This window comes from Camarhynchus parvulus, chromosome 27 (genome assembly GCF_901933205.1).
Source record: "Camarhynchus parvulus chromosome 27, STF_HiC, whole genome shotgun sequence".
Lineage (NCBI taxonomy): Eukaryota > Metazoa > Chordata > Aves > Passeriformes > Thraupidae > Camarhynchus > Camarhynchus parvulus.
Window position 1 is genome coordinate 2,475,232 of NC_044597.1, and position 11,921 is coordinate 2,487,152.

Below are 11,921 nucleotides of genomic sequence, written 5' to 3' on the forward strand. Positions count from 1 at the left end.
TTGGTCAGCAGTGCCATCAGCCTGTATTTACTGAAAAACACCACTATTATTTTGAAGTATGTGTTATGTATAGACATGCCAAAAGATCATGATTTTATTTGTGTTTCTCTGCAAAAAGTGGAAATATAAATTCGAATATATATGTAGAGTGCAGGTAGAATGACACAGGGTATTCATGCAAATGGTTTTTATGGGTGGTCTTTAGGGAAATGACAGTTATGGTAAAACTTATTTAGACCTGGCTCTTCAGGGAGACCTCACACACAAGTCTGGTGAAAGGCTGGTCCAGAAAACTTTAAAAAAAAAAAAAAAAAAAAGGGAAAAAAAAGGCAAAATGAAACAAAAAATTAAAAAATTAAAACCAAAACAAACAAAAAAAAGGCCAAACAAACCCCCAAAACCCTCCCATAAGTAAAGAAATTCATGCCCAAGTGATAACTGCAATTGATATGGGTTTCTGTGGAGCTGTACTGATTTTTGACATCTAGCTCTTAATACAGCATTTAAAGGACAATTCACCCAGATTTCATTTACGCAGTTTAAAAGAAGATCTTTTATGTATGAAAGGCCAAAAAAGCCATTCTAATCAGCCAGAATAAACATATTTAGCAGTAATAGCAGAAGGATTCTTCACATCTGCAGCTGATGGCAGTTTAAAAATAGTTAATTTTCAAAAATTTCACTCTGAATTACTGGGCAGTATACAGACATCCTTAGCTCCAAGAAGCACAGACATATAAAGGAGATATATATATACACACACATATATAGAGAGCACATATATAAAGGATATAGAGGATATATAGTATATATATAGATATATAGAGGATATAGATAGATATATATATAGATATAGAGGATATTTGTATAGGATATTGATGTGAAGGAAATAAATGGAAGTGGAACAGGAGAAATATATGGGAATTTTGTGGCAATATATTTGTTAAGGAAGAAAAGCAGTTGGAATATTGGTAAGGCAAATCAGAAAAGTTTAAATGGGTCTGAGTTGTTATTTGTTGGACTGACCAAAGCTTGGTGTTTTGTGTCCTAAATTACAATATCTGGCAATAAAAAAAAAAATTGGGGGTTGTCTTTGATCCTCAGTTAAAGCAGACTGAGAAAATCCCTTCATAATTGGTTAACAGTTCATGGGGCTGAAATTGTTCTTGTAGCACAATCTGTGGGAACAACACAGCAGAAACATTTCCTGCAGAAAGAATGCTGAAGTTTAATTACTACACACCACACAAGGGAGAATTTCAATTTTTAGGGCCCTGGGTTCAGGCAGTTACTAGGAGCTTGTAGTGGAATATTGCTGCTTTATTCCAGTCTCTGCTGTGCCAGAGAACAGTGGAGGGGCCTCATTCTCATGATGGGGAAGGAGGAATGCTGCACATTTCTTAGCTCTTATCATCATGTACATTGCCATGCCAGGCAGTTTAATTAATAACTGTCACATCTTGTCATTTATCATTACCCAAACAGGAGGGAAGGGCCCTTCCATGTGCATGCTGGACAAATAAATTAAAGTTTTCTCCCCCAGTCTCACGGGTTTGCCGCTGTCACTCACTCGTGTTGTCCTTCCTGCAGCTCAAAGAATTGCATCTTATCTTGCTCCCAGGACTGGGCAGTTATTTATGTCCTGTAAAACAAAAATACATGCAAGCCTTGTGGAAAATCAGCCAGTATTGCTGGGGAGAATTAAATTCTTGAGTTCACCAGAAAACATTTACCAGTAGATTTTAAATGTAAACCCATTAGATCATTGTGTTCACCAGAAAACATTTAGCACTAGATTTTAAATGTAAAATCATTAGATTTATTGTGTTCACCAGAAAATATTTACCACTAAATTTTAAATGTACTACAAGGAAGACTCTTCCATGAGCAAAGAAATGCAGGAACACCCCAGTCAAATAATGATGTCAAAATAAGTTTTTTGTCTGACTATAAATGTCATCAGAGCAATATATTATTTTCATATCACAAAGCTAAATACTAATTAGTTCATGTAAGTAAATTGCTCATCTTTCTTTGGAACCACATGCAGCACACAGGAACACTCTGGGTACTGTAGGAGATTTTGTTCCCAACAGTCAGGCCTAAAAAACTTTCTCTCTGTGAATGCTTTAATTTTTAATAGCAATTTGCAGGAAAAAAACCAATCCCAGCTGAAATGAGAGAGGCAGTGTGATAGACACATCCCCAAACACAACACATTTTTGGTAAATAAAAACTAAAAGTTTATTAGATGTGCTCATCACAGGGTGGAAAACTTAGAGTTTAAGGGTTTAGAATATAGCAATAAATATAGAGCAAGATGGAGGTTCTAGGGTGGAGGCTGGTCCTTCTTCTTCTCCTTTTTCACCTTCTTCTTCACCTTCTTCTTCTTCTCCTTCTTCTTCTCCTTCTCCTTCTCCTTCACCTTCTTCTCCATGTTCTCCATGGGTTTGGGTGGTTTTGTGTAATTAGATATAAAAATCCACATTGTGGGCCATGGGTGGTTTGGTTAATGGGTTAAAAGTAAAAATAATTTAGGTGTCATTTCTCAATTGGACATTTTATCTTTAAAAAGCCTTGTAGAGAGAGATGGGGCTCCATTTTTAATTTGTTGAAGTGCTGTAGAACTCATGGTTTGTGAGGCTGTAATACAGATAAGAACCAATAAACATCTGAGTCCAAATAAGAAATACCATCTCAAACATTTAATCCTGACCTTGGCAGAGAAAAGAAGCAAAAGAAGCAAAAGAAGGAAAAGACAAGAAGGAAAATAAGCAGAAGAAGAGAAGCAAAAGAAGCAGAAGAAGCAAAAGAAGCAGAAGAAAAGAAGCAAAAGAAGAACAGCAAAAGAAGCAGAAGAAAAGAAGCAAAAGAAAAGAAGCAAAAGAAAAGAAGCAAAAAATCCACAAGGCAGTGTGACCCTCTCAGATGTTCCAGCCCTGCCCCTTAGGCTGGAGAGCTCCTGCAGCACTGGGGAATAAGTTTCTTTCAAACTCTACACCAAAATTTCCTGAAGAGAAGACATGCTCAAACACCAGCACACAGACAAGTGCAAACAAGAAAATCCTGCAGCAGAACTTGTGAGATCCCCTGGTCTAAAATGTCCCAGGGCCAAAAAGCAGCAGGCATGAGATGGAGCAGAGGGCAGACAGACAGACAGAGCCAAGGCTCAGGTGTCAGAGCTGAGCTGTGAGTGCATTTTAATCAGGACATGTGGTAATTCTGGCCCCTTCTGGCTGCACTAAATTGCCCTGTTTGGCTGGAGCCAAGCTGAAATAGCACCTTGGGCATGCATCAGGAAATGACCTCAGAATATAGGAAGCCTCAGGCTCTAGGTGATAAGTAAGGGCCCAACAAATTAATCTCATCATCTGCATTCATCTTTGGGTGCTGCTCTGTGCCAGGCCACAGTGTGTGGGCTGCAGCCTATTTTTTTTCATTTGTCTAAGTTAAATTGGTAGTTTGAGTTACTATGATACAAATGTTCTATTCTGTGCTGTCTGCATGGCAGATTGTTCTTACTGAAATAGGAAGAATTATCATGTCATATTTTACAGACCTGTGGGCAAATGATTATCAGCCTTCTTTTGGCAGTATATCTTGAATTATACATTATATAAGTCTGGTGAAGGGAATTCATGGACATCCTCTGTCTATTTTCCTTTAATGGCAAGTATTTTTATTAATAATTGTAACTTAATTATTTATTATGCCATTCAGAATCCACTCACTTCTACAGGCTAGCTCTGAATTGCATTTCTTACTGTATTTTTAAGGCCTTTCATTATCAAAAATCACATCTAAGTGAAATAGAAAAAAAGAGTTGTCTTAGATTCATGATTGGAACTAAGATACACTATTAAGAAAGAAAAAGAAAAATAAATAACCCATTACTTAATTTTATTTTATAGAGAACAATCCACCCTCCATTTCAAAGAAATCCATTTCTTTTTCCAGAATATTTCAGTAAATTTTGCTGTCCTCAAAATGTTTCAGCAGCAGAAAGAACAGAATCATTACAACTCTTCCTTTTTTCCCTGACACAAATCAGAAAAGTGACTATTGCAGACATGAGGAGGAGAGGCAAAGCTTTCTTTTGCCTGTATTCCATCTTTCCTCTGTTCATTTTAGAGACAGCAAACGGAGGATTTGGGTGTTTTCTCCAAACCTATTATTTATTCTGAAAACTAAATGCTTTCAGGCATAGGAAGACCAATTTGTGTGCGGAGTTTAAAGACTCTTCAATAAATTTATTAATATGTGCTCGAGACACAAAGACCCCCCAGATTACTGTGAGAAATATTCCAGTTACTGCAATATCAGTCTGTAATGATTAATTTCTAATCTTTGGCAAATGATAAAACTCATGACAATAACCAGAGGAGAATATTTGTAATATAATTCATTTTCCATCTCCTTTTCTTCATTCTGCAAACAGTGTATTTAATAACTCATCCCTGAATGGTGGTTACACATGACAGATGTACCAAAAGTTAATTTTCTGTTTGTCTCTACTTTCTAGAAAAGGGGAAATTATTCCTCTTGGATGAAATCTAAGGCATGCACAGATGGGAGTACAAGTGGTTTTTACAGGTACAAACACATGAATATTTCTATTGTAAGACTCTATTAGTTTAGTTTCTTCTACCCTTTCTATTTGCTATTAGATTTTTACTCCACAAACCATTGAACCAAATGTCTCTCAAATAAGAACATCCTGCTCGTATAACCCATGGAAAGAGGCTTCCAGGCAAAACTCTGTGCCAGATGACACAGAAAGGGAAAAAAAGGATTTTTTTTTTTGTGCCAGTGGGTATTGCAGGGGAGGCAGTTTGTGGAAGGATTCTTCCTGAAATATTCCTCAATATTCTGAAATATTCCTCAATATCTTACTCCAGCAGTGAAAGCCACAGTGTCTGTATAGCTCTGCTTTGGACAAAGACAGAATTACCTGCTTCCCAAACTGAGCTGGAGTCCTCAGCTGTGCCAACTGCCTAAGAAGAAATATTAACAGAGAGCAAATTCCATTACAGAAGACTCTGTGAAGAGTTAACTCTGTTGGAAACCTAGGAGATTGGAAAAAATATATTTACCAATGAAAATTCATGCAAAACCCCAAGCTCCCAGTCAGCTGAAGGCCTGGGACTGACTCCTGTGGGGAGAGGTAATTCTTGCTCCTGCAAACTCAGATCTAAAGTTGGTCAAGGTATGAGAACTTAAAAATCAATTTTTTTTTCATTGCTTCCATTGTTAAAAGAAGTTTAATACTTTTAACTAGGAAAATTCTTTATGTTCTTAAGGAAATTCAGTATGTTCCTGCATATTTAGATGGCTAAACAAATTGAACCATAAAATGTTCTCTATTTCTGCGCAAAGATACTCACTTAAAGTTAAAAAAACAATTAAAGTGGCCCTGAAAATCTATACAAATTAGGATTTAATCCATGTGATCCCCTACTGATGATACATAAACCCAGCTGATTTATAGATGGCCTTCCAAAGTTAATGTGATAATGAAGGGGGGTGGTTATTCCATCTATGAAAGCCCAAAGCTCTGTGGCACACAGGATTCTCCACTTTGACCAGAAAAAAATGCATTTTTGCAGGGAAAGGGAGAGAAAAGGAGTCAGAAGCTGATTTATTCATTACCCTGCTGAAATTGTCACTGCAATAACAACTGCAGCTATAGGGACTAGAATTCAAATATCAGGAAAAGAAATTTGCTTTCCAATTCTCTGGGCAAGGGAAGAATTCAGGTTCAGCTTGTGCTTGCTGTCCTTTTGGTGGCACTTTTTGCTGAAATCTCCTGCACCAGCCTTGGATTGCTCTGGCTTGGTCACTTCCACTTATCCCTGTGGTCACTGTGACATCTCAAAGAGCACCAGACTGTTCTAAAGGAAATTCAGTATGTTCCTGCATATTTGGATGGCTAAACAAATTGAACCATAAAATGTTCACTATTTCTGCGCAAAGATACTCACTTAAAAGTTAAAAAAACAATTCAAGTGGCCCTGAAAATCTATACAAATTAGGATTTAATCCATGATCCCCTAGTGATGATACATAAACCCAAATGATTTATAGATGGCCTTCCAATGTTAATGTGATAATGAAGGGGGGTGGTTATTCCATCTATGAAAGTCCAAAGCTCTGTGGCACACAGGATTCTCCACTTTGGCTATGAGGCCAGAAACAAATGCATTTTTGCAAGGAAAGGGCAGAGAAAATGAGTCAGAAGCTGATTTATTCATTAGCCTGTACAAAAACATTGAAATTGTCACTGCAATAACAACTGCAGCTATAGGGACTAGAATTCAAATATTAGGAAAATAAATTTGCTTTCCAGTTCTCTGGGCAAGGGAAGAATTCAGGTTCAGCTTGTGCTTGCTGTCCTTTTGGTGGCACTTTTTGCTGAAATCCCCTGCACCAGCCTTGGATTGTTCTGGCTTGGTCACCTGGGGGTCACTGTGACATCTCAGACTGTTCTAAAGGAAATTCAGTATTTTCATACATATTTGGATGGCTAAACAAATTGAACCATAAAATGTTCACTATCTCTGCACAAAGATACTCACTTAAAAGTTAAAAAAACAATTAAAGTGGCCCTGAAAATCTATACAAACTAGGATTTAATGCACGATTTAATCCAATTCCCAAAGTTGGCTCCTTGCTCCAGGACCATGCTGGTAGAACACTCAATTCTCTGCATGGTTCCTCCTGCTGGGTCTCTCCTGGGAGGGGACCAGGAGAGGTCCCCAGGGGCTGGGGACACACCCTCAGGGCTGTTCTCTGGAGTGACAACCCAGCCAGTTTGGCTTCAGCAAAAATTCCTCTCTTCAAACCCTAATTGCTGTGCTGGCACAGCACTCTGAGTGGTTTTTCTAATTGTTTGTATTTATTTGCAAAGTCTCTACTGCACAGTGATAAATATAATTCCACTCATGGCTAATTCGATGCTTTTTTGGGGGCTAGAAGGGAGAGTAATTTCATGGTAAACCATAATTACTAGCACAAAAAGTACCCTAATTGCCAATCCAATCTGAGGGAGTAGCTGAGGCTCCAATCAGCCTAATTAGAATTCTACTTGTTCATAATAAATAAGTGGTAATTCCTAATTGGACCTAGCCTACAGTATTCTAAAAGTGTGGATTTAATGTTTGTGTTTAATTTTGGCCATTTCCTACTTGCACTGGGCTGACAGTCCAGCACAGAACTCAGCAGAGCATCTGAGGCCTTTAAGTCTTCTCCTGCTGTTGGCTTCTAGTGGCAGAACACACAACTTAAAAATGCAATTTATCATTGTTATTGAGTGCTGAGCTCCTGAATATCTCATTCCAGCTGTGGGTGTAACACATAGACTCCTATATGGTGGAAAAAGTGAAAAATCCTTTTAGCTTTGCCTGCTCCTCACCTTTTCTGATGAAGCCACACTCATTCAGAGGTTAAAAACATCTTATGTTCTGATTTGGGTCATTCATGGCTAGAAAGCAGGGTTTCTGATTGCTGCCAAATAAAAAGAAATATTATTACAATATATATGCTGGATTAAGCCTTTTTCTGACCCAGAGATGGAGGAACTCAGAGGAATTTTAAAAACTTTTATTCCATTTTCAGTCTCATGAGAAGGGTGAGACAATACAGATGTTATAATTCACATCACCACAATCAGAAGCCAATTATTTCCTAATGATAAGTGTTTCTTGGCCTATCAGCTTTTGCCACACCATGCTGTAAATGCCTTAAAACCAATCATCTAAAATTACCCCACATAGCTCCCACTACAATTCATCTTTCATAGTTTTATTTCTCTTTCTATCAAACTTGAAAATTTCTCTATAAATTCATTTCCCACACTTGGCTCCAGCTGTTGATCAAATCTGTATTAAATCCCAAGCATAAATCCCACTGTGCCTGGAAGGAGAGAGCCAAGTAGGTGTTTATTATTTCTTATTAGTGAAACAGCTTTATAACTATTTGTTTTGTAGCTTTTTATTAGCAAGGCACAAAATGGTTAACTATCTTTTGTTACAAGGTCTTTTAAGACTAAACTATCTAATTAAGAAAGGACACAGATTATTTTCCTTTTTAACTCAATAACTGATCTCTTGAAGCTCATAATGTGGACTTTTTTGTCTAATTACAAAACATTATTTAAACTTGTGAAGAAGAAGGAAGAGGAATGTAAAGAAGAACAACTTGTCTCTACCTTAAAACTTCTACCTCGTTTTATATTTATTCCTATATTTTAAAACCCCAAACTTGAAGTTTTCCAGTCTGTGATATTACACACTTCTAACTAATTACACACTCGTAATCTCAGTACTCTTAATTAATTTTGGAAGCTTGTTCTATAGCTTTAGGTTAAATGCAGTGTTCTCTTATGGATCTGTGCCTTTAAGCACAGAAAATATAAAATTTTCAGCATCCAGGATTCCAACAGGATATCTGCCACTCTTCTTCCCCCATTTTCCTGACCTCCATAACTGAGATATTCTTACAATACAAACAACCAGAAACAAAGCATCATAAAAGTATTTCTTCCATGGTTTCCCTTATTTTTTTTTTCCAAAGAACTCACTGGTTGGTAATGGGAATATTCTGTTAATCCTACAAACACATTCTAACTTGTGGTTGATGCATGTGTGCAGCAGATTTGAGAATGAGAACATTACAGTAATAAAAATTCAAAAATTTTTCATTTCCAGTGAATCTTACCAGTCTCCTGATCTTTACCACTAATGGGGAGCTGAAGATTTATTAATTACAGCACCATAAGTGCAGCAGCTTTTTATCTTAAAGATTCCCTAAAAAACATGGCTAAGGAGCAACTGTGGGAATCAGAAGAGAAATATCTTGGAATCAACCTGGTCTGGAAGGGCTCTGTCTAATGAGTCAGAGTCGTGTTAATTGCAATTATTGGTGCAATGAAATGGAAACCACAGTTACAATCTGTTAAAAAATGTACCAACAGAGGGAGATACTCCACCAGAACAATTCATTCCTTCACAATTCCTTCTCTTTTCCTTCCTAGAAGAGAAAATTTAAACTGAACAGAACACACAGCCTGACTGGCCAAGAGACAAATATCCAAATATCCAAATATCCCACCCAAGCCCCAAATGTCAGGGTGTTTCAATCTCTCAGTGGCCCCATATCCTCCTACCTACAGCAGTTACACTCATTGGAATCAGCAGCTCCTCTTTACCCCTTTTATTTTTATTTACCCTTTTATTTTCATTTACCCTTTTATTTTCAGCTTTTTTACCTTTTTTTCCTCTTTTTTTTTTTTTTTTTTTCCTAATTTTGAGTCCTTCAGAAGTAAATAGAATTCCTTGGGTTTTTTTAGATCAGTTTCTGTTCTCATAGCTTCTGGGCAAATACTTCCTTATTTGCTGGAGGGCTTAAGGCCCTGGGAACCCAGCAAGGGGCAAGTAGAGGAGCTGCTCCCACTCTTTCTTACCAAGCTAAAAATCACTTTTTCTATCAATCAAACCCTACATGAGGCCTCCTTCAACTTACAGGCTCCTCACCTTTGTGTTATGATCCTGCCAGTCACTGTCATGGCAACCACAGAGGCCATTCCAGCTCAGGAAACTGCTACTTTTTAAAATAAACTATCCAATAGAAAAAAATTATTTACTTTTTTTTTTGCTTTTTAGCATGCATGGAACTAAAAAGAATAAGACATGAAAATGTGAAAATCAATTTTTTTTCTCCATAAACCATAGCTGTTGCATCCTGAGTCAAGTTTGCCTCACTGTCTTTGAGCAACAAAGAACAGGAGTGAGTTATATATATATATATATACACAGGAGTAATAATATATGCAGGAGTAATTATATATATATATTAATAGGAGTATAAAATATATATCTATATATTAACAGGGGTAAAAATATATATATTAACAGGAGTAATTATATATATATTAGCAGGACTATCATATATATATTAACAGGAGTAATATATATGTATTAACAGGAGTAGAATATATATATTAACAAGAGTATAATATATATAGTAACAGGAGTAATAATAAATATATAATATATATTTATAGATTTATATAGATTTATATTTATATCTCTATAAATAGTATAAGTTATAGGTATATATATATATGTACATATATAAAATAAGTTACAAACATAAAATAAAACCAAATAAGGAAAGAACCACAAAATCTCCCCATGGAAAGGGGAACATGAATTCAGCAAATCTGGGGGCAGCCTTGTCCCTGCACCCAAAAGGCTTTGCAAGGCTCAGGGATTCTGAATGTGCCCCCACTCCTGAGCTTGCCCTTGTTCTATTGCAAAGAAAAAGTCTCCAAAATTCTCTTTTTATAAATCAGGATTCTCTTTTTATAAATCAGGATTTATTAAAATCCCGATTAATAAATTAGTAAAGGTATATAATTTTAATTTATAATTTTTAAAAGTGTATAAAGTTATATATTTTAGATTTATATCTTTATAAAATTTAAATTTTATATTTTATAAATTTTATAAATGTATAAAAATCCTTTTTATAACTCCTGTCTGAAGCCATGATCTCCCTCCTCCTTTGCCATTAGCTGCAGGGTGGGTGTCTGACCTGGTGTGCTTTTCTTGGCTCTACACTTCAGCTCTGGCCTTTCCTACAAGAATTGCTCCAGCTGAGAATTTATCAATTAACATATTTATTATTTTATTTATTTATCCCTGTGCCCAGGTGTGGCCTTCTCTCACACCAAGGGGTTCCCAGCTGGTTTTTCTCACTGGAATAATCCTCAGCTCTCAGCTGCCCATGAGGGTTGGGAAGCAAATCCTGTGGAACAGAAGATGGAAAATCCATGGAAATTCACACATTCACCAAGAACTGAACAGGTGCTGCAATTCAGTGATTTTTTTAAAATTATTTTTATGTAAACCAAAAGAATAATGGAGGTCCTTGATAAAGCACCTTCGTACTTTTAGCCTAGTTTTATCTATTTATTTCTTTTTAAATTTCAATTATTTATTTATTCCTAAGTGGAAGGATGGGACAGGGAAGGAAGCATTTTATTTAAACCTCAGCCACAACTTCCTAGTTCTCTTTACCCAGAATTGCAGGTAGACATCTCCACCTCGTGGCGTGAAAATAAAGTATCCTTTGAAAAATTCTGACTTGCTATTTTATGCAAAGGCAACAGGCTAAAACGACTTCTGTAAATTATTCTCCAAAGCAAACTGAGCTTCTAAGCAACACACAGAAATTCAGGGAGGAAAAAGGTTTTATTGGCTACATATAAACCCAGGAGTTTATATATGAATATTATATCTATTTTTTTATATATATATATATGTGTGTGTGTGTGTATATATGTATGTGTATATATATGTATTAAATATAATCTATATTTTATATTATAATTATAATAAATGATTATATATTATTTAGCTAGTATTATATATTATATATTATTATTTATATATTATAGAAATATAATATCCATTATATCTAATTATTTCGATATTACTTTTTATATATAATATACTATACATTATCGATTATATATTTTACATTATACATTAATATATTATATATTCTATATTTATATTTTATTATATTATATTATATTATATATTATATATTATATATTATATATTATATATTATATATTATATATTATATATTATATATTATATATTGACAGATGATGGACTTTGGACCTGGTTAGCACAAGAGATTTGATAACAGGAGGCCTTGGCAAAAGCGAACAGAACTTTGAGAATTAAATCAAGATTACAAGAAGATAAATCAGATGGATTCACCAGAAAAAGCAAATTACATCAGACTTCTGCAAGCAAGAGATGTTTAAAATGTGTACGTTTCTGATGTGATGATTAAGCAAATAATTGTAGTACATTAGTAGCATCCCTAAAATAGTATATAAGAATTGT